This window comes from Pelobates fuscus, chromosome 10 (genome assembly GCF_036172605.1).
Source record: "Pelobates fuscus isolate aPelFus1 chromosome 10, aPelFus1.pri, whole genome shotgun sequence".
NCBI lineage: Eukaryota > Metazoa > Chordata > Amphibia > Anura > Pelobatidae > Pelobates > Pelobates fuscus.
This window is the reverse complement of record NC_086326.1, coordinates 41,406,847-41,431,669: the sequence shown is the minus strand read 5'-3', so window position 1 is coordinate 41,431,669 and position 24,823 is coordinate 41,406,847. Positions and strand designations below refer to the sequence as shown.

Here is a 24,823-nt window from a genome sequence, read left to right as displayed (position 1 = left end):
TGAACGGGTACGTTCGCGAAACGAACAACCCCAAGGGAAACTACCAAACGCTGAGGATGTGCATTCAGGAGTAGAACGGTCCAAAGGGTCGACAAGAAAGGAATACAAACCACCAAATGCGCATTGGTTTGAATGTGTGTTTGGTAGATTGAAGGACAAAAAACAGGCATACGCGAACGCACTAACCCGTGCAAACACCTGATAGAAAATACAAACCGATGAACGCACATAGATATACGCGTTTGGTAGATTGAAAAGGAGAGAAGAGACGAACCCAAGCTCATGTTAAAAGCATGTGAACGCAGAAGCCTGACAGGCGGAAATCTCCACAGCGCCCCACGCTCTCCCTGAGGAGAGCATGTGGCGGTGGGAGAGTGCTGGTGGAGTGGCGAGCGTAGCCACAAGGAGAACATTTTATGAGAGGGGCCCACCCTCTAATAATGAAAATAGTATCAATATCAGCAGTGGGCTGTGTTTGAAAGAGGGGCTCACCCTCCAATAATTAAATCAGTATCTTGTACTGACATACATTGTAAGATAAACAAACAAAACAAAACAAATCTGACAGGAAGCAGTATAAATATCAGCATTGGGTTTATGAGAGGGGTTCACCCTCTAATAATGAAATCAGTATTATGTACTGTAATAAATGGTAAGATAAACAAAAAACTGACAGGGAATAAAAGGGATAAAGTAGGTACACAGATATACCAAGTCTATACCTGGGCAGACTAGATGGGCTGAATGGTTCTTATCTGCCATCACATTCTATGTTTCTATACCCTACAAAACAAAAAAACAGGGTCCCCACTATCAGATAAAACAGTTTTTTTCGGACTTACCAATATTGTACTTTTTATGACTGCAAAGACTCGTTACATAGCAATACTCCCATAAAATTCTGAGTGCCTAGAAAAGAGGAACATTGCAGTAACAGCGAAAAGGGGATTTGAGAGGTATGGAACAGTTTTCCGCTACATACATTTATTCTATAATCTCACCCATTGTGAAATGTTTGAGATAAGAATTTCATTGCGCACGTTTGTCTTCTTAACTTCTGCTGTTCCAGCAGCACAGTTTGGTTTTGTTTTCCAGTAAGATGACCTTTTTGATCTCCTTGATGCCTGTCGTATCGTTAAAAGATCTAATCAGAAGGTTAGAGATTTTCTGCTACATTTCTCCTGGTCTGCACCACTGGGTCTCTCACTATTTGACATATGTCTCTGGATGATATAATTCCCTAGCTCACTTTAATAGCACACAGACTGAGGCCATTTCACTAATTATATGACACTTCATACACTACACAGTAGACAGCAGTGAAATGAAAACCAAGTGTTCAAAACAAACGAAGAAACAAACAAACAAAAACAGTGTACAGCGGTTCTGTCATGGGCTATATTATTTATTTATTTTCATCCTCGCCCGACAAAATGTGCCTATCTGTCCTACCAATGTATTTTTGTCTCCCCCTCGCCCCCCCCCCCCTTTTTTTTTTTTTAAATAAATTATTAAATTATTTCAGCGTTATATCTATTTTTTTCCTACCAGTGCTATTTTTTCTGCCTGGCAGCACCTTTCTCTGCGCTTCGTCCTTATACAAGTCAGACATTGCGCATGCTACTGTGCGAAGATAGGAAATTATACCGGGTGTGCGCAGACACAAGTGACTTGCAATATGCGACCGAGAGACTTGACAGACGGGTATCTATTATGGGAAAATGTGTTTTGACAAAGGAGGGGAAGGTTGACTTGAGATTCTCCATTTGTCAAGATTTGTCAAGCGGAAGAAATTATATTAAAAAAAAAAGTATTCACTATTTTTTCCTTATGTATTTTGAAGGGACACTATGGGTGCCCAGACCACATCATCTCAATAAAGTGGTCTTGTTGCCATGTTTCTTTCTGTTTACCCTGTAAAGTAAAACATCGATGTACTGCAGAAATGGCAATGTTTAAGGCAATGCTTCTACTTGCACTCACTCGAGAGCCACTAAAAGTGCTTCCTCCAAAATAGAGACCATCTGATTAGTGCAGTGTAGTGTTTGCTGCGCATGCACACTACCCTCGAAGTGCTTTCATATGACTTGATGATCTCAGCCATGAAGGCAGGATGGAGAATGGAGCTGTGAGGGAGAAAGGGTAAGTAAAAGAGCTTTTTTCCTTCAGAAAGGGGGAGGGAGGCAAGCTAAAATGCTAACAAGACACTATAAAGTTAGGAATGCACAACGTCAAAGTGATTCTCAAAAAAAACAGATATGATCATGTGAAGAAAGAAAAATGGATTAATAGACAGGAAGACAAGAGGAATTAAATGAGCAAAGTTACGTTTGAGGCTACAGAGCTGCTTTTCTTACTAAACTGGTTACTTTCAACAAAAATTAACATTTTCAGTTTCAGATTACGGTGTCAGACTAGCACTAAGTGAATACACCTGTGAAACATGAACTGTAGCTCGCCAATTCAGTGTAAGTTTTTTCTTGCCGTATGTCCAGTATTTGAGCGATGCCACAAGAAATTGTTGTGAAAACAGATTAGTACAAAATTTTTTTTAAAAGTTCACTACAAGAATATCAAGAGTCCCTCTTCATGCAGTCTGTTACGTGGGTCCCAGGTACTAGGAAGATTCTGCTCTGCTCTATTGCACGTGGGGTGAAGGAAGATTACTGGGTCAACCCCAACTCCCTCATAACTTATAGGTGGTCCTAGGACAACAAAACAAAGCTTTATCCTTAATTTATCATTAATGCTGAAAGGGACACTCCGTGTACCAATACTACTTTAATGCATGTGATAGATGTTGGCCTCATTAATATGCTCTATTTTTTACATGCTCAAATCTTTATAGTTTTTGCACACAACAAAATAAAAATTATGTTTTGAGGAATTCTGCACCATAAGCCTGTCTCCTTAGTCATGCCTCTACATATCAGAAAGCCCCAACTTGACTGAGTAAGCAGCTTTTAAACCACAATCTGGCTGCAGACAGTCAGATAAACTACAAACAGACAGTGATATCCTTACTATACGCCTCCCTGGATATCCTCTACTTCTAAAGGTTGTTTTGTAATTCGGATCATTCAGTAGTGTCATTGGCCGATACTGTGTGCATACACTGATAAGGAAGTGTTTTTTCTGGAGTGAGGGGGTGTGGCTAAAGAGGCAGGCTTTAAGTGCAGCATTCTGCAGAATTATTATTTTTTGTTTTTTAAATGCAGTTTTCATCTGGTTTTTAAGTGACCCGGGGACTTCTGTTGATTTGCATTAACCTTTCACTCGCCAAACAAAAAATAAACACTGTGCTTCTCAGGGGTTAATTACTCAGCTTTTATACTAATTTGGTCAATTTTTAGATCTACTTGAGGATCATTCTGCTTGATATAAATTGATCTGTTTTCCTCCTGATGTAAGCGGATTACAAGTATAGTGAATTTCAAAGGATCGGAACAAACTGAATTGACCTTGTTTTTATCCAAATTTGAAGCTATAGATACAATCTTAGTAAATATCTCCATGTAATTTAACAGTTTTGATTACAACATTTTAAATTTCTTACACAAAAATTTTTTTTTATCAGTTTCTAATTTCCGTATTTGATGTACAGATTTCATTTTCTGATATTTCATATATTTTTTGATATATGTATATTCCAATATGACACATTCATTTGAATTCACCATATTTGATTAGCAGGTAAAAACATAACCGGTCATGTAATTAATACATTGTTTGAAAACAAATGCCTTAACAGAATATTGCAGATCATCCTTAAAAACAAACACACATACTCTCATCTTCACTAAAATTAATCTATTTAAAACACATTCAAACCTTAAGTTCACAGGTCTTATTCCCAGCAGAATCAGTTCAGCTTTCCTTCCTTCATAGACTGATAAACTGAATAGCATTGAACTTGGTAGTACTCAGGACAGATCTCCAACATGTATATAACATTATATCATCATTTCATATATTGTATGCTAACATTTCTATGCAAGAAGGGAGAATTACATAGAATGCCCTACACATAATCATATGCTCATTTCACAGAGTTACTGAGTGGTTTTAAGTTTTAGAAATGATCACCTGAATTGTAAATTCTAGATGATATAAATGACAGAAATTACAAAATGTATCTAAAGGCAAGATTAACCCCTTAAGGACACATGACATGTGTGACATGTCATGATTCCCTTTTATTCCAGAAGTTTGGTCCTTAAGGGGTTAATGAAATGGTCTATCATGACAACATGCAATATTGTGCTATTTAAAGAAATATATTTGTATATGTGCATTTTTTAACAATGTGTTCATAATTCTTTCTTCTATTCCTAATTTCTAGAGAACCCTAATTTACAAATTAGATCTACAAATAAATCTTTTAAATGTACTTTACATTAATCTGACATTAACACTAACTGCCAGATACGAGTAAATTATAATACTTACAGCCCAACACCAAAGTGTTGAATTAAATATCTTCACATAAAAAAATCATAGAATTTAATGAATTGTAGTTTAAATTTTATTCTGTATTTGCATAATGTAAATTCTATTCCCCTGGGGGGAGAGATGGGATTTAATGCCAATAGGAATGGTCCAGTTAATAATTGATTAAGTCAATTAATTGGTTACTTACTTCTGGATTAGCAGCAGAGTCCAATTCCTGTCTGTTCTGATGCCTGGCTGCAGCTGGGATTTGAGTTGCTGTTTTCTAATGTGAGTCTTGAGGGTGGACAAGTGATTTCACAACCTAGAGGGATGTCACATTCCAATAATAGGATTCTTCACTACCCTTTCAGTAGAAAAAAACCTTCACCTGTGCTGCCTGCTGGGGAGTGATCATGGCAGTGTGTGTAGGACATATGAAAGCTGAGAGATCAATTAAGACCAGTTCTTAGTATCACATGATGTATCCTGTAAGCAGACTGTTCCTCTGTGGTCCCTTTGCACCTGTATCAGTTCTACAGGTGACAGCTCAGACAGAGGTGCATGCTCCCCCTTTAAATGATATAAACCAATGTCAATCAGGCTGCTGTTGCAGAAGTAATGTCCAGGAATCTAAAAGCACAGAAATGGAATTGTGCACATAACTGCAGTCCAAGGTGGACTTTACTGCAAGGAATTCAGGAAATCAATGAACTGATGGAATCGATAATGGCAAACAACATCAAAAGGAGGAATTTCTTTCTGAATTGTTTTGTAGCAGGATATGAAAACAGTAACAGATAACGAAAATGAGAGAATATTTAGGGGGAGAGAGAGAAAGAGATAGTAGAGACAGATTAGCTATAATTGCAGTATATATTGTCCTGAACTGGAGTTTACTAAAATTACTGAAATGACCACAAATTACACACAATTAATGTAGAATTATATCAAACTTGCTGCCTTTACATGAATTTGATGGCTATGTACCTACATCTTACTACATGATTTCCTGATGGCGGGAGATTTAATAACCAATGTTATAGCAGTATTTACACTGTGCCCCACTTTACATTGATTAGGGTTTGTGCCCAGAGCAAATGACCATATCAACTTTATTTAGAGTATACTAATTAAAAAATATATATTTTTATACTTTTTTTTTATATACCTTTTTGTTTTAGGGAAAAAAAGGTGGATATAAGCATTCTCACCAAAAACTTAGCAAGCTAACTCAAATTCATACAAAAGTACCCACAGAGAGCAAAACTGGGGACATGGAGGCAGGGCCGGATTAACATAGGGGCTTGTGGAGCTGTAGCTCCAGGCCTAAACCCATGGAATAGGCCCATTGATTTAAAAAAAAAAAGTTGTTTTTTTTTTGTTTAGTTTTTTTACACACTACTCTTAGGGTTGCCAGGTATTTCTAATTTATTTCTTAGGGTTGCCAGGTATTTCTCAGAAGTATTTCTCAGGTATTTGAGGTTGCCTAGCCGGTCCTGGTATTGCACTATTACCGGCAATACAAATGTCTGTCTCAGTATAAACATAGATTATTCCGCAATACCAGTGCTGGCCAGTGGGGGTCGCTGTGTGTGTGGAGAGAGGCAGGGATAAGAAGTTACAGCATCTACCTTCCTGCCTCTCTCTACTCACTGATACGTGGGGGAGCAGCTCTGCACAGAGAGTTCAGACAGCAGCTCCGAGCCTGCAGAGACAGCCAACAGCTCAGGGAAGTGAGGGATGGGGGAAAGGCTGCAGGGAGACATGGGGATACGGACACTGGGAGACACTAGGGACAATGGAAGACATGGGGACACTGAGACACTAGGGGGCACTGAGACACTAGTGGACACTGGGAGACATAAGGACACTTGGGAATACTGGGAGACCTGGTGATACAGGGAGACCTTGGGACACAGACACTAGGGAAAACTGTGAGAGATGGGGACAGTGAGAGACTTGGGGACACTGGGAGACATAGGGACACTCAGTGACACTGAGACGCTCGGAGGCACTTGGAGATCTGGGGACACTGAGACACTAGGGAAAACTTGGAGACATGGGGACGGTGAGCGACTTGGGAACACTGAGACATTGGGACACTGGGAGACATGAGGACACTAAGATACTGGGGACCCTGAGACACTAGGGACACGGTGGCCCTATGTCTCCTAGTGGCCCCTAGTCTCTCAGTGTCCCCATATCTCCCAGCCAGTGTCCCTTGTGTCTTAGTGTCCCCACGTTTCCCAGTGTCCCTGGTGTCTCTCAGTGTCCCTATGTCTCCTAGTGTACCTGATGTCTCTCAGTGTCCCCTAGTGTCTCAGTGTCCCCAGACTCTAAGGGACACTGGGAGACCTGGGGATACAAACACCGGGGGGCACTGGGCAACATGGAGACACTGAGACACTAGGGGACACTGAGATACATGGGGACACTGGGGGATACAGGGAGACATGAGGACACTGGGTGACTTTGAGACCTGGTGTCCCCATGTCTCCCAGCCAGTGTCCCTAGTATCTTAGTGTCTCCATGTCTCCCAGTGTCCCTGGTGTCTCTCAGTGTCCGTAGTGTGCCAGTGTCCCTAGTGTCTCGGTGTTTCCTAGTCTCCCAAAGTCCCCTAGTCTCCCAGTGTCTCAGTGTCCCAATGGCTCCCAGTGTCCCCATGTCTCCCAGTGTCTTAGTGTCCTCTAGTATAATAGAAAAAAATCTCATGCACTCACGTTGATTGATTTAAGCAGGCTTATTGGACACCACAACGTTTTGACCTGTACCCAGGTCTTTATCAAGTCTCCAGTGCCCCCTATGTCTCCCAGTGTCCCTTCGTGTCTCAAAGTCACCCAGTGTCCCCATGTCTCCCAGTGTCCTCAAGTGCCTCAGTGTCCCCAGGTCTCCCAGTGTTCCCTAGTATCTCAGTGTCCCCATGTCTTCCAGTGTCCCAATGTCTTTCAATGTCCTCTAGTGTTCTAGTGACATGGGGACCCTGGGAGACACGTGGACACAGGCACTAAGGGACTGGGAGGCATGGAACACAGACATGCCCCCTTTTTGGCAGTTCTGGGTGATTTGCATCAGTGGACCACCCTTTCACCCCGTCCATAGACTTCCTGCTTTACTGTACACTGCTGTCAGGAGGTATGGATTTACTTGAAAGATTAAAGCGTGAGATTAGCATAGGGTATGTGTTTTCTCATAACTGCATCCTATGAGTTTCCCTCCAGCACCATCTCCATCAGATACATGACGCTTGGGTGGTAAGACTGTTTTAATGTTTTTGGTCAATAAGATTTTGTAATTAGGCCCATCATAATTGTCGGCACCAGGCCCACTGGGCTCTTAATCTGGCCCTGCATGGAGGACATATTGGCCTTGCATTAGGGTATGCATGGGCACGTACCTGGGCTTACCGTGCACACCCCCTGCCCACGCCGATGGTAATAGGAGTGATTCTGCGTCTGATTTTTGTAGGAGCCACCATTATTTAGTTTCCTTTAGAATTAGCAGATCTAGTGAAATAAAGGATTACAGGTTTTTAACATTTTTGGATTATTTCATTAGTGCCTTACTGATGTGGCCTAGACTAAGGTGGCCACTGCTGTACTCTTGTGCATGCGTGAGAGTACAGCATTGAGGTCTATGGAGGATCCTGCAGGGTCTTCTCTAGATACAGCTAATATGCCTTCAGCCGTCACTGGTGACAGCTGGGAGATTGATATTTCCAGATGGCAGTAGCTCTGCCTAATGTCAGGTGTAGGAAATATACTGAGACAAAGTAGTCCCTATTTTGTCCAAGTATAAATTTTGACTGGGTTTGAATTTTAGTGATAGTCCAACACAGTCAATAGGAGTGTTTCATAAGGATTTTATCTCATTTTGCAGGAGGGGGGGAGGGAGGTCACAGTGCCGCTTTAAGGAGATAGGATACCATGGTAACCTATATTGACCAAGCTTTATAATAAGCTACATTTGCTATTACTTGCTTAAATTGCAGCTTTTACTTCAACTGTAACATGTCACTCATAACGCATCTCTTTTTTAAAGTGATTCCATTATCCATTGCCCTAAAGCAGTGGTTCCCAATTAATTTTTTTCTGTGGAACCCTTTGACCGGGTGTATCAACATCGTAGATAACCCTTCACCCTCTCCTCCCCCCTCCCCCATCCCCCCGAATGCTTGGGCTACCCAATGGGAAAATCGTCACTGAACTCCGATTTTGTTCTCGCAGAACCCTAGGGTTTTGCAGAACACCAATTGGGAAATGCTGCTCTAAAGACAATATTAGATTTGCTGTTTAGAAATGTAGATTTGTCCTCGTTATAATGTCTGTTATATGCTATGATTAATACTCCCCATGTTTTATACATTTTTGTATATCTTAATAATTGAATTTTGTATATCTCAGTCATTATTTGTTCTATAAATTACACCTTATTGTCTACATGCACTATGTACACTATATGGACAAACGTATTGGAACAAGCCTCTTAAATATTGAATTAGGTTGTTTTATTCAGACCCATTACAATGGGTGTATAGAATCAGACAGCTAGCCATGCAGTCTGCATTTACAAACATCTGTGAATTTTTTTTTAATAATTCTGAAGAACTCAGTGAATTCAAGCGTGGTACTGTGATAGGATGCCACCTTTACAATAAGTTAATTTGTGTAATTTCATCCCTGCTAGATATTCCACGGCCAACAGTAAGAGGTATTATTGGAAAGTAGAAGGGTTTATGAACAGCCGCAACTCAACTACAAAACAGAAAATCACATAACGTCACAGAGTGGGGTCACAGTGTGCTGAGGCGCATTATGCATAAAAGTCGCAACTGATCTGCTGATTCCAATACCAAACTCCCACTGGCATTAATATGAGCACAAAGGCTAAGCCAAGCAGCTGCATGCAGGCCTCATATCACCAGGTACAATGCCAAGTGTTGGATCAAGTGGTGTAAAGCACCCCGCCACTTGACTCTGGAGCAGTGGAAATGTGTTCTGTGGAGTGATTAATCATGTTTCTCTGTTTAACAGTATGATGGGTGAGTCTGGGTTTGGTAGATGTACCTGCCTGATTGCATTGTGCCAGCTGTAAAGTTTGGTGGAGGAGGGATAATGGTGTGGGGCTGTTTTTCAGGGGTTAGGAAATCATTATTATTTTTTTATAGTTTCAAAACACAAAGGATAAAGGGGGATACAAAAGGAAAAAGAGGTATGTAGTGGGGGGGGGAGGAGGAATACAAGGCCATTATACGTATGACATGTGCAGGGCTTATGCGAAGCTTGAAGGGGCGAAACATTTTGCCTACGTACTTCAAACCACATGAATATACCAGGAGGTACACTAGCTCTTCAGTACGGCAGTTAAAGAAAGATTTTGTTAAGAATTCCTCAGAATCACTGCTGTCTGTAAAAGACTTGGTCTGTTTAGCAATATGGGGACATGCACTACAGTGGCCACATTTGTATGTACCCCTGGGTAGATATTGTTTGAGGGGTTTATTTAAGGGGGCCAAATAGCTAGGGACTAGCATCTCTTTCAAATTTCTGTCCATGCGTGCTGTCACTGAGGGGAAAGGTGTAATAACCTTTTTAATATAGGGATCCGAAGTGAGTATTGGCCAAAACATTTTTCTTTGAACAGATGATGCCTATGTCTCATCAGCAATAGGTATTTAAATGAAACAACAAGCCGCTCCTGCCGAAATGCGCGTCAAGCGTTTTATTTTTCTTTACTCACTGCACTTGGTAGCACTTTTTTATTTTTGTTACCACTATGGTTATTGATTTTTAGGGGTTTCTTTATTTATTTATAACTTTAGTAGTGTGAGTTTATTCCGGTAGACACTAGTAGTCAGACCACGGTGTTGAGGTAACTCTTAGGGTGAATTGAGATATTTGTTTTTCTTTGAGGCTTTTTATCTTCTGATGTTAGTTTCCCCTTGTGGGACTCAATACAAGAGCCTGGACCAGGTAGAGCCATCTAGGTAAAACCATAATTTTCAAGATATAGAAAGGGAGAAGTTTGGAAGATCCCACTTTTTAAGATATTTCCGTACCTCCTCCAAGAGAGGCAAGTAGTTTATACCGGTCATTTGTTTTCTGAGTTAGGCGGATTCCTAAATAGGAGAGCCCGTTGCCTGTCCAATTATAGGCATGTATTTTTTGGAGGTGTGTTTTTAACTTAGGTGGCGTGGAGATTCCTAAAATGTCACATTTATCTGCGTTTATTTTAAAATTAGACATGGAGCTTTATTTTTAGATTTCGGCTGCGATGTGAGGTAATAAGCGTTGGGGGTTGGTAATCGTGAGGAGAACATCGTCCGTAAAAGCGGAGACCTTTGCTTCCCCCTCCCCAGATTTTTATAACCCTGAATGTTCCTATTTTTTCTAATAGCAGTCAAAAATGGCTGCATGGCGAGTACAAACAGTAGGGGGGACAGGGGACATCCCTGTCGTGTGCCGTTATTTATGTCAAATGGGGCTGAAAGAAGTCCATTGACTCATACGCTGGCTGCTGGCCCTCTGTAGAGTGCCTGGATCCAATTCCTAAGTCTTGGCCTAAGTCCCAATGCCTCCAAAGTTGTAGTCCAACCTGTCAAATGCCTTCTCTGCGTCAATTGATAGCGAGTTGATAATTTAGCCACTGGTGCTCCATGGATTACATTCAGGACTTTAGTTGGGTTGTCCCTGGCCTCTCAGCCTGGGACAAACCCAGCCTGGTCAGGATGAACTAGCCCAGGCAAGAGGGGCTTGAGTCAATCAGCTATGAGTTTTTGCAAACATTTTCAGGTCCAGGTTTTTTAAGGATATGGGTCTGTAACTACTGCAGGAGGTCGGATCTTTCCCCAGTTTGGGAATCACTGTTAAAAATGCTTGCAGTATCAGTGGCCGTAGAAGGGATCCCAGTGCTAATCCATTAATGGTTTATAATAGCTGTGGTCCCAGGGTAGGTTCGAAGAGTTTGAAGTATCTTCCCGTTAGGCCATCTTGGCCTGGGCTTTTCCCTTTTGGTAGGGTTTTAATGACTACAGACAGCTCTGTAGCTGTAAAATGTGTTTCTAGTTGATCTATTACATCTCCTGGTATAATGTGAGGTGAGTTGGCTGATATGCAGCAAATAATATCCTGTGGCTTATCTTGGCGTAAAGATCTAGGTCTTAATGCTCTGTGAGCCCGGTCAAACTTTATTGCTGTATCAGGTGGTCTGGTGAGGATCTGGTAAACAGTAAGGTAAGTACCTATATGGGATACTGCTGTCCTCCCTCGGGGCATTCCTGTAGTCCCCTAACCCTGAGGTTATTGTGCCTGCCGTGGTTGTCCACGTCCTCCAGTTTTCTTTGGAGAAACATTAAGGTATCTGAGTGCATACGTTGTGTGGTCTGGCACTTTGCCCATTGCTGCACCGCTGCCTCTTCGTCTTTTTCCAGGGCCCCTATTTGCTGAACGTCCTCACTGAGTGTTTAGAGCTTATCACTGAAGCTCTCCTCAAGTTTAGTGAACAAGTCTGTTTTTTATGGTAGTTGGACCAACAGAGATCTGAGGTCTGTGTCCTCCGCTGAGCACTCAGACCATGACAGACTTGATGGCGGCTTGATGGCGGACTGCCTGGTGCGCTCTGAATCTGTGCCATCTCGCGATTCCAGCACTGTTTGCTCTGAGAAAAACCTCCTTAGGGAGGGTTTGGAGTTCCCGGAGTTGGAGGCTGGGTTGCTCCCCATATGGGGGGATGCCATTGATGCCATTGTTATAAAAAATGCTGGGTGTTGAGGATTAAACCCAGTTCTGAGCGGAGCTCTGCACTCAAGCTGCCATCCGCTTTGGAGTCTAGGCCACACCCCTCGTGAAGGGAAATCTTAATGCTTCAGCATACCAATACATTTTGGACAATGCTATGCTTCCAACTTTGTGGGAACAGTTTCAGTAAGGCTCTTTTCTATTCCAGCATGAATGTGGCCCAGCACACAAAGCAAGGTCAATGAAGACCTGGTTTGGTGAGTCTGGTGTGGAATAACTTGACTGACCCGCACAGAGCCCTGACCTCAACCGCATGGCACAACTTTGGGATGAACTGAAATGGAGATTCTAAACCAGGCCTTCTCGTCCAACATCACAAATGCTCTCCTGGATGAATGGGCAAATATTCCCACAGAAACACTGCACAATATTTGTGAAAGCCTTCCCAGAAAGGTGGAAGCTGTTATAGATGCAAAGGAGGGACCAACTGCATATTAATGTCTATGCATTTAGAATGCATTGTATTAAAAGTCCATGTTGGTGTAATGGTGATACTTTTGTCCATATAGTGTATGTTTACGGCTGTGGCTGAAACGTTGCTCCCTGTATTTCAGTCAATAAAATGTCTTTATGATAGAAGTTTGTTTCAAGTACATTTACGATATTCAATAACCGAAAAGGACGGGGCTTAAAATAATGGCTGCCAAGATGGAGGTACTCAGTTCCAGGATTTTATGAATTTCTAAATATTAATGCTATTTCTCAGACCTCACACATAGAGATTTGTTAAATATAGGGTATAAGTAAAAATAATATTAAAACCCCCCAAAAAGTAACTGTCTCCCTTTAAACAATAATCAAAGTATGGAGCTTGGCTGGCAGGATGCAAACTGCACCCACATTCATTCTCAGTGTAAGGAATTATTTACCCGTATTACACAAAAGAAATGGAATAAAAAGAGGAGACAAAGGATTCTCTTCAGAAAAAAAATGGTAATAAAAAGTAATTTTTTTTTTACTGTCTGAATTTCCACCTAATAAAAAAAAACAAAGAAGTTGGTTTTGTTTTCCTGCCTTTACTTGCAATAAGCTACTTACAAAAAGCTCTTTGGTTTTGTTTTGATCAATACCTCATAGTGAAAACTCTCAGCAAGCTCTCCCAGCTCGGCTCACATGTAATGATTTGCTATGATATTATTATTATTATTGTCATTTATATAGCGCCAACAGATTCCGTAGCGCTTTACAATATTATGAGAGCGGGGATTGAACTATAAATAGGACAATTACAAGAAAACTTACAGAAACGATAGGTTGAAGAAGATCCTGCTCAAACGAGCTTACAGTCTATGTTTTCCTTCCTTCAATGGTAAAATGATGGAGAGCAGAAGTGATGTTAGAACATTGTTTCCAGTTCTCCGTAGTCGATATGAATTAATCTTCATGTCCAAATATTGTATGTTCTGGGTACTTTTGATATAAATACTAAATTACAGATCTTTAAAAAAACATTTTGGTGTTTTCAGTTCTGGCTGTGACAGGATAGAACTGGATTGTGATACCAATTGCTAAATCTTTTATATAATTATGGGTTGGAGAAAGAGCATTAAAAGCGGAAAAAGGTTCAAACTATTTATAAGGGATTTGCAATGTTTTCTTGGTGTAAAAGTGCCGAATGCCCTTTAAATTTGAGTCCAAATGGACAGATTCCTGATAGCTTTTTAGGGCATAGAAACTTTTGCATGTGTGTTTCTCAACGTTTATTTGCTTTATTAGAAACATGGAATTTCTTTTGTTTATGTTTTTTAACTTTTCATTCTGTACCAAGCATCAATTCACCAGTCTTGTATTGTAGCTTTATATCTATCGGTAAGTTAAGATATATCAAACAAGGCGATGCTCCTGATAAAACAATACAGGAAAACCAGTTGATTTCAATTGTGAGAACGCGTACATCAAGTTATGGATGACTCAAGTCTCAGTAGGCTTTTATTTTACTTGCCTGTCTCCTATCATGCAGTAGCACAGCCAGGAGCTACACTCGTCTAACTAGATATGTGTTTGTCATGCCCTGGGACTTGATTGACTGATGATGATTTTGGATGGGTTTTGATGCCCAGCAACTCAGGAAAATTGACACTGTCACCAGGTATTTTGGCATGAATGGAAAAACTTTTATCAAGAATAGTGCATGTAATATAAAGACTTTAAACCCACTTTTAATGATAATTAGAAACTATGTTCTTTTTTCTAGAATGAGTTTATGGATTTGTTTAAAATGTAAATTGTATTCTCTAGAAGTGATAGATCCTCATTTTCTCACCCCAGACAAATGCTGGACAGCTCAGGCATTCCTCCCAAAGTATCGCACAGCCAGCTGTGGCACAGCAGAGGTTACATTAATTTATGTAGCATGCTCTGGGTGTACAGGACAACGAGCGTGAAACGCAAATTGAAAAGTGAATGATAATTTAAAAAAAAACACAACCCATTGCGAACTCAGTTGCTAGGTTGGTTTGAAAAAAAATGGTAATATGTTTTCTTGTTTCTGTTATTAGTATATTTGGCCTAAGAATGTACGTTACAACACTGTATTACTGTTTTAATTTCTTAAATACATCTATCAGGATTGGAACCTGTGCCTTTAACAGTGCACGTATGAAGGCCACTGGGTTAGGTAAAACAAAGTGTTCACCGTAAGGTCGGTGATGGGACAGTAATTCCGATAACTTTTTAATTACCTTCTATGCATATTATGTACTGAATAAAAAAATTAAACAGACCAAATCAACGTAAGAGTACCCAACTGGCACAATCAGCCAATGAATGAGTGGTGGGGTCATGTGACCTTCACCACCTGGCAGGACCAGGTAAGAGGGTAAACTATTGTAAAATAAGAATTGTGCCAGGATACTCCTACCACTATTGGGGTACACTACAGTGGTTCATCATTCAGGAAGGCTTCTGTACATGCAAACAAACACACAATACTGCTAACTCTTAGTCATCTCAAGCTTTTCTAAATATGTATATAAAAAGGTTTGCAATCACAAAATGATTTGAGCAAGGGTTTCAAATTCAGCTGACGAGTGCCCATATTTTATAGTAAGCAAAGTAAACATCTACAAGTGTCAATCTCAAAGGGCACCCATCTTGGCACATTAATTGTGCCTGTTTTTATATACATTCGTTCTCTATTCACGCCATCTCCAGCTGCAATACCAAGTAAATTGCGTGAGAGGAAGGGGTGGGGGACACTCACTGCAGTTAATGCCCTTCTTGCTTTTAACCTTACAATGGGCCTGATGTGGGCATCTGTTTTCGTTAATTTAACGCTGTCATTTCTGCATTTTATGTGATTTTAAAAAAAATAAAAAATTAAGACCCCTGATGAACTATTATAAGATAAACAATCAAATGGAAGAATTATGTAATTTACATAATATCTATTTTTAGGTGATGATTCTTGAACTACTATCTATACGCAACAATGCTGAAACGTTCTATGTTTATTTGGTATCTATGCATCTCACGTTTCCAATAATTGTTATACTACTGAATATGCCAACAAAAACAACTTGGTAGGGAAGGAGTTAATTGAAAGCTTCTCTTCTGTGCCAAAAATCTATTGCATGCAAATCTGGCCAGATTATGTATTATTGGCTCTATCCAACGTCCACCATTAATCTCTTCCCTAGAAGGATGCAATGCTTTGTCAGATAAAAAATTCTTCAAAGGCGTCACATCTTGCAATCTGTTTCTTTCAAATACGCTCATTCTTTCTGTGATTTCATATTATCAGTAGTTGACAATGTGAATATAATTCTGACATTTTTTTTATTAACAAATACTGGCCTCAGTCAATGCGTGTGAACTATAGTTTGACTGCTGTCATGATATACCAGGAAATCATTAATACTGATATAAGTGCTGATACAGCAGATGCAACCCAATTACAAGGTTTTTATAAGTTTTTTTTTTTATTTTTTATTTTTTGCAGCATGCAATCTGTAGCTTTGAACAGAAGCCGAATAACTCTCTATCATAATAAAGTAAGTATTAAGGGGAAAAAAATTTGAAATTCATAAGGCTTTTCCCTTGAGTCTTAGCAGACGGCAATAATATAGCCCTTTAGATGCAATGAAACTTGAATGTCGATCCATCATTGCTTGAACATTTTTTTCAGTATGCCCTTTATGTTCTTTCAAGACTCTCGTCTCCTGGCCACCCCATCCCCCCCCCCCCATTGCACCTCTCTTCTACAACTCCTTAATTTACATTTTCCACCCATGTCCATAGCTCTTTTAACCCAACTATTCAGGGTCACTTAGCATTTATGCCCTTCCAATCCCCCATACAGATGATATTTAAGCATCATCAAACAATTAGTTCATCAAAGTTCCACCTTATCAGTATGTATCTGTGTTGGATCTGTTTTTACAATCTGATTCTCCTCCCATGCCGTCCCACTATGTCCAGTTTGTACTACCCCACCTTCTGATAGACTGTAAGTCCACATACGCAAAGCCATAGTCGTTCTTTGCCAATATGTGCCCATGTGTGTGTAAAAGAGCATGTAATGACTTTTATGTGTCTACAAGTGGGTGTAAGGTGTGCACTGGCTGTGTGTTTGTTTTAGCTGTTTACCATCTTGGCATTTATTGGGTCCATGTTAGTTTTTTCTGTTTTTAAAGAAATAAAAATCATAACTTTATCTGCATATACCTGGCCACAAGTGCAAAAAAGGTGTGTTTTGAAAGTATCCCTTAATGTTATTCTGGGGACACACTCTAATTTAATGTACTGCACACATTATGTATGTGTCGTCTTTTTCATAACCCTGTTATATTTTATAGTGCAATTTGAGCGATCTTTATTTTTTTTTTTTTTTTAAATAGCAAAGTTCAAGTTGCTGTGGCACACAGCTATATGCTTTAGAGCATCCTTGGGGTGCAGCGTGGTTGCATACAATTTACACAGCATGGTTATATAACATTTAAATAAACGCTGGAACAATAAAGGAAATATAACAAAATTGTTTGTCATGGATTAAAGTAGTTTTGTCACCGTCTGGGATCTTTACATATATTGCAAAGATGCCAGATTAGGACATTGTCACTTGATGTGCGTTGAGGTATATTAAGATTTAAGATTTATGAAAAACTTAATTTTTGGAGGGGGGATGACAGAGCTGCTTTAATGACAATTTAAAATATATAAATGCACACAATACTTTTAGGAGGTTATCCCATCTAACATTTTGTTTGACCTGAATTAACTTACAATGCATTATATTTTATATAATTGTTGTGACTTATTGAACATAATTTTTATTACTTGCTGTTTATTATGTTGATCAATTAATTTTTTTTGCCACTCCATAAGAAAAGCCATTCAGTCTCAATACATTGCACTGTTGTAAGAATGTAGAATGTCAAGGTCTAATGAGCAATATTTATATAAACTTTTTTTATGCAAGTTTCGACTTGCATATGAAAACAAATCCTTTGAACTCATTCTATAATTTATTAAAAGAAAAGAACACAAACAAATCTGGAAAAAAATTATGATACAAAATTTAAAAAAAAGAGTACTTTTTTAACACTTTGGGAGACATCTACTACTGAAGAAAAAAATACGTTGAATATAATTACTGGATTTACTCAACTGTACAAACTATATCCTCAGATTAAAATTATTTTAGAACGTTGACTGAACACATGTTAAAAATACAATTGTGTTCTTTAAATATAATAATTTGTGCAAGTGATATTAACCATTTGCATATGTATGTGTTATTCATAACAGTGGTGCTATTGTTTTGCTATATTGGTTTTAATATAAATATATTTATTTATATATATTTTTATTTATTTATTTATTTTTTAATTATTTTTTTTTAAGGAAAAATTAGGCACAACGTTAATTATTGTGAATATGTTTCAATGTGGCACGCATACCTGGGCTCGCAAGAGAGGGAGAGATCCTGCCAGATGTGTACGTTGCTGTAAACTGCACTATGCCACCAGAACACCAGGGAATGTAATGTTCCCCCTCCCTGGCCACAGGCAAGAGGCTGGATGGAGAAATTAAATACAATTTTCATTTTAAAAAAAATAATAAAAAATGATTTTTTGCACTCAGAAAATTACACACACATACTCTGCATCACACTTATTACACAAAAATCCTCACTTATCAACTACTTCTACCCTACAAAATTACACACACATACTCTGCATCACACTACAAGTGTGGATAAGTGTGATGCAGAGTATGTGTGTGTAATTTTGTGGAGTAGAAGTAGTTGATAAGTGTGGATTTTTGTGTAATAAGTGTGATGCAGAGTATGTGTGTGTAATTTTGTGGGGTATAATAGAGGCTGTTCTGAGCGCAAAAAATCATTTTTTATTATTTTTTTTAAATGAAAATTTTATTTAATTTCTCCATCCAGCCTCTTGCCTGTGGCCTGGATGGGGGGAGATTACATTCCCTGGTGTTCTGGTGGCAAAGTGCAGTTTACACAATTCCTCCAATACACGTACACTGAATCTACTACACACAAACTCTGAATCCACTACATACACTGCGTTCACTATACACACATTCTGCATACTCTACACCCATGGCAGTCTTTAATGCGGGCAGCTGTCGGGCTCAGTTATTCCTCAGAGGCCCAAAGCAGCTGCCCTGTGGGCCCTGCTGCCCTAATCAATTATTATTTTTCCCTGTGGGCCCAAAGGTGCAGCCAGGCCCATCGAAAGCATAAGGTAGGGAACTAGATTTAAAAATGTAAAATTAGCATGTGTGTCTGCATGTGTGTCAGTAGGTCTGTCAGTGTGTGCCAGTTTGCCTGTCAGTGTATGTGTATCTGTGTGTGTGTCAGTATGTCTGTGTGTGTCAGTATGTCAGTCTGTGTGTAAGTATGTCGGTCACTGTATGTATCTGTGTGTCAGTCAGTATGGCTGTCTGTGTGTGTCAGTATGTCTGTCAGTGTATGTGTCTGTGTGTGTTTGTGTCGTTATGTCTTTCAATGTATGTATCTGTGTTTGTCAATATGTCGGTTAGTGTGCCTGTGTGTGTGTTTTAGTATGCCTATCAATGTGTGTGCCTGTGTGTGTCAGTACAACTGTCAGTGTATGTGTGTGTGTGTGTGTTTCAGTAAGACATCAGTGTTTGTGTCAGTATGACTGTCACTGTATGTACCTTTGTGTGTCAGTATATCTGTCACTGTATGTGCATGTGTGGGTCAGTATGTCTGTCAGTGTGTGTGTCAGAATGTCTGTCAATGTATATGCCTGCGTGTGTTAGTATGTGTGTCAGTGTATGTATGTGCATGTGTGTGCGTGGTGTTTGTTAGTATGTTGTCAGTGTATGTGTGTGTGTCAGTATGTATTTGTATGTGTCGGTATTGTGAGGATATTTATGAGGTAATAAATATTAAAAATAGTATTTTATAAAAATTATCAAATTTTATTTATTTTTACTAATATCAAAAATCAATATTTTGGCACTGTTTCCCCTTGATTGATTTAAAGCAAAGCGTTACCCACTATTTTAACTCTTATAGACCCTGGATAATGTTTATTAGAGATTTAAATTAAACACATTAATCACAACCAATTATAAATATATCATTTATTGTGACAAGTAATCAATGATAATATGTAATAGTCAGTGAATATTTAGTTATAATACTAGTATAAAATAAGGCAACAATAAGCAAAACAAAGATAACCTCCTAAATCACTTATAGAAATTATCCACCAGTAGGGTCAGACAACTTGTCAAATATTAGCACAGATCTCAATACATGAATAATCAATAGCAACCTTTATCAGCAACTTCAAGTTAACTTAATTTCCAAAGGAGTTATATGCAAAAATTACAAATAATTCCTCTAGAATTGAATCAACAATTATTTTTCACATAGATACATCACAATGCTACATTCATTTTTCAGAGTTCTGCTTTAGTAATCCATTACACCCAGAATGTACAGAGCACAGCTCTGGGTTGTAAAATAATTGCTTACAGTTAGTCAGGATCAGTACACAAAGAATTACGCAGCTCCACGTCATAAAAACTAGATGCTGACAGTTAGAATCAGTGCTTCACTTCAGCCACTTCACTTCTTCCACTATACACATACACACTCTGCATCCACTACAAACACTGCATCCACTACACACACACTCTGCATCCACTATATAAAAACACACACACTGCATCCACTGTACACGCACACACTCTGCATCCATTACAAACACTGCATCCACTACACACACACTCTGCATCCACGATATACAAACACACACACTGCATCCACTGTACATGCACACGCTGCATCCATTACACACACTGCATCCACTATACACACACACTGCATTCTTGTGGGGGGAACTCAGGTGATCTGGAGCTGCATAAGTGGCCCAAACATTTCAAACAGGGTTTTGTTTTGTTTCATAAACTTGCCGTTTTTGTCGGTCATGCTTTTATAACTATTTTTAACTATTTTAATTCACAGAACAAATCAAGTGAGGTTAGCAAACTGCAATACTAATTGCCTCGTTAAATTATATCATTTTACTAACAGAATCTTTTCAAAATAGCCATACGTTTTCATAAAGAATTAATACATTACTATGCAAAAGAATGTATTAACACAGACAAATATTCAAAGGATTAAATTATAAGATTCGTATAAAAGGGAATGAACCCCACCTCCATGGGGTATATCTCCACTAGCTATAGCCTTTAGATGTATTTTAAAAGCATTCAATCATGATTTTTAATAAGTGCAGATAAATTTGGCTCTTCAACGTCTTTGCAAATTCTTTAAAGTATATAGTATTTATATTAGGTTAATTTGTTGTAGTTCGAATAATTTAATTTGTACTGTGTAATGGAAATACTATTATATAAAGTATATTACAAAAGTAACAATTTTTAGGTAAGATATATTAAAATAGAATACTATTTTTTTTTTACTAGCATGTGACTTTGTATCTTTTTCTCTGGTACAGTTGAAATTAATTATATTAGAAGATGAAAGGGGGCCCTCTGGGTTATCGTAAAGCCTTCGGTGAGATAGCTCAGTGAGTAGTGCCCTTCATATTCTAATTTAGGAATTGATTCAAGACAAGTCAGCCACTGAAGTCTGTCTTAGCCTCTTTGGGTTTTTCAGTAAAGGTTGAATCGTTGTTTATTTTTTAATATCAAAATTTTAGGTAAAAGAAAGCCAAACTGAAAGTTGGAAGATTTTTTTTCCAATTTGGCATCTGTGATGCCTGTAAAATAAGCATATACCTAAAATATATACTATATATTTTCTAGCAGTTTATAAAAATGATATGCATTTGAGTACAGCAGATACACTTTTAAGTTGCAAGAAACTATTAAAGGGGCACAGAGTGTTGGAGTGATTGATTTAATGTCATACGGGTGTGTGTGTGTGTATTCATATAGTTATAAGCTAATTAGTTCCTGGGCAAATTAATTAAAACAGAAATACATATTTTTTTTTAATGTGTAATGAGATTATCCAACTGGTTAATTAATCTGTGTACCTTACAGTGTACTTATCCCAGAATGATGAGTTTGTCATATGGAAAAGAAAAAGCAACACGGGTTTAAACGATGATTCTTTAATTAAACATAATTCTATGAGGCTTCTAAACGATAAGGAATTTTACATTTTAAATACTTAAAAAGAAAAAAAACTTAATTTTATCACATGACAGGAGGCTTCGTATTTTGCATAACTTTCTTTACTTTATGCCTCCAGCAGCACAAGTCAATCAGAAAACTTTAAACCAATCAGTAACCAGCATCACATCCATATATAAAGCCCTGACAGTCACATGATTTCCTCTTTCTTTGCTGCTTCCAGCCAAGGCACAGGTCAGAGTATTATGCTCTCAACTGTTTTCTGTTTATAGTGAAATCTTAACTTGTATTTATACATTTAAATTCTACTGTACACTGTGTATTTAACCCCCTGTTTGGGGCTTTAATCTGTCCCTCTATTATCCCTGCTTCCACTCAATCTACCCTTCTCCCTGGACGGTCCGTTTTTCCTCCACACTGCCCTGTGTTTTTTCCCTTCAGGGCTTTGTTCTGTCAGGCTGCTTGCCTGAGGACCCTCGCGATTCGCGGCATTTTACCGCGATCGCGCGGGACCAACCGGGTTGATTAGGGTCCAGGGTGCTGGGGGGTGGATGGGGGGACATGAGGGGGTGCCGACCGGTACCGTCGAGCCGCGATCGCGGGCCGCGATCGCGGACCGAGCGGCAAATTTGCGCGCGAATGGCGGCCATCTTGGATCTCGCAATATCGCGAGATCCTCGGCGGCCACCTTAATTTCGCCAGTTCGTGATTCCCACGAACTGGCACTAGGTTTTTTTTTTTTTTTTTTAAAGGTAAAGTGTTAAATTATGGATACTGTTGGAAATAAAGTTTTTGCCACATAATATAAATGTGTAAAACTAAACACACTTGTCACTGCAGTTAACCCCTGCAACTCTGTGCTAAGGGCCACTGCAGGTAACTTACCATTAGAATTGTATTGCACCAAACCAGGAACAACTCCCATCAGGCTGAGCACACTTCTCACTGCAGTTAACCCCCGCAACTCTGTGCTAAAGGTCCACTGCGGGTAACTTATCATTGGGATTGTATTGCACCAAACCAGGTACAACTCCCATCAGGCTAAGCACACTTCTCACTGCAGTAACCCCTGCAACTCTATGCTCAGGGGCCATTGCAGGTAACTTACCATTGGGATTGTACTACACCAAACCAAGAACAACTCCCATCAGGCTCAGGCTGCACTGGCCAATTGGATGATCACTCCCAGAAGGCAATGATGATTGATCCACACGGGTGAAAACACCACAGAACTATCCAGAAACCATTACAAATTTGTTTACAAAGGGTGACCACCACGCCCAACCAGGGGCTTATAACGAAGTACGCACAATCCACAGTGGCGAAAAATTCCACAAAATTACATGCACAAGGATGACTCCTTACAAAAGCGTACTGAGGTCTTCGATACCTCCCATTACCGGGCTTACGTCCCGACCATTACCGGGCTCCGTCCCGACCATTACCGGGCTCCGTCCCGACCATTACCGGGCTCCGTCCCGACCATTACCGGGCTCCGTCCCGACCATTACCGGGCTCCGTCCCGACCATTACCGGGCTCTGTCCCGACCATTACCGGGCTACGTCCCAACATTTATGACCGTTCACCCCGGTCGATAGGAGGGTGACCCCTCCACAGACCACTAGTCAAATTCCTAGTGGTACTGAGTACATGGTACCTGGGTGTCCCCCAGTTGTATGTGGAAGCCACTGTGTAGCTACATACGCACTGACGTATACGCTGTCTCCCCACAGAAGGGAAAAAATCACGCTACCATGGTGTCAGACACTCCTCCATTATCAACGGTGGATTTCCAGGCCATGATCACTGCCGCGGGGTCGGCTTCGGGAAAAAGGCTTTAGTCAAAAGGATGACGCAGACACCGCCGGAGATGGTGGACACCATGCCTCCATCAAGAACAGAGGATAAGGAACCTACACAACTTAGGCAGGAGACAGGGGCGTCCAAACACCAATGGATGGGCTCCAACACAACCCTTCCAAGAGGTGAAGGGAATATACTGCGGAAGCGGAGCCACCAGTCCAAGGCATGGACCGCTACCCTCCACAAGACCCTCATCAGAGGATGAGGAACCATTATCCCCACCGTCATTAGAAATCATAGACGAATGGAGGGCAGAGGACTCGCCCTCGGAGGAGGAGGACTAGCAAGACATACCTCAAAAAGTCGGAGAACCCAACCAAGACCCGGAATGGCTAAGGACTTATAGATATTGGGGTCTAATCCACACGCCCTAGGACGGGCTGATAACCACGGAGTACGATCTGTTGCGGTATGCCAGACCGGAACACAATGGATACATGTATGTCGACAGCACCAAGAAGGAGAGCTTACGGTGCTGCCAAAGCTCCACAGTACTATATCCAATAAGGGTGACCCCTTGGATAATTGGGAGACTACCATACCTCCCCATACACGGGCTTACGTCCCGACATTTCTGACCGTTCATCCCGGTCTTATTGAGGGCGACCCCCTCCTCAGACCACTCACAGGAAATCTCTAAGTGGTACTGATGAAAACAATTCTGGGGGAACCCCAGTTGTACGTGGAGACCCACTAGTGGCAATAAATGTTTTACCGTACCTGACACCTGTTTAGGTACCCCACAGACCGGAAGAGAGTCCCAACAGGCCATAAGAGACATACATACAGGGGTGACCCCCTACGCTGGGTGACCCCAGGCTAGCCTTACTCCGGTGCTAGTGGCATAGGTACGAAGGGGTGATACCCCGCGCCCTTGTCTAGGGCTTCTACCTTCAGAGTATGTTCTGGCATGGTATGCACAGACCAGGGCACACTACAGGCATGTGTTCCGACACCTCTATGTTTCAATTGGAGGATCCGTACGCCCTTCCCTTAACCGAGAAGGAGAACTCACTATACCGCCAAACTCCACAATTCTAGGACATATAAGGATGAACCATTAGATTATACATAGGGAGGCTTTCACGTCTCCCATACCCGGGTACGTCCTGGTCCTACGGAGGGT

General features: G+C 40.2%; 2 protein-coding genes across 2 annotated transcripts in view; both read right to left on the bottom strand.

The window, feature by feature from the left end:
- Nucleotides 1–4,804, bottom strand: part of LOC134575488 (neurotensin receptor type 1-like) — a 36,526-nt gene extending 31,722 nt beyond the window's left edge. The window contains exon 1 of the mRNA XM_063434800.1: nt 4,640–4,804. The gene's annotated coding sequence lies outside the window, so the exon portion shown is untranslated. The remainder of the gene's footprint in view (nt 1–4,639) is intronic.
- LOC134575555 (tumor necrosis factor receptor superfamily member 1A-like) overlaps nt 1–24,823 on the bottom strand; it is a 486,416-nt gene that overhangs the window by 221,901 nt on the left and 239,692 nt on the right. The gene's annotated exons all lie outside the window — the stretch shown is intronic.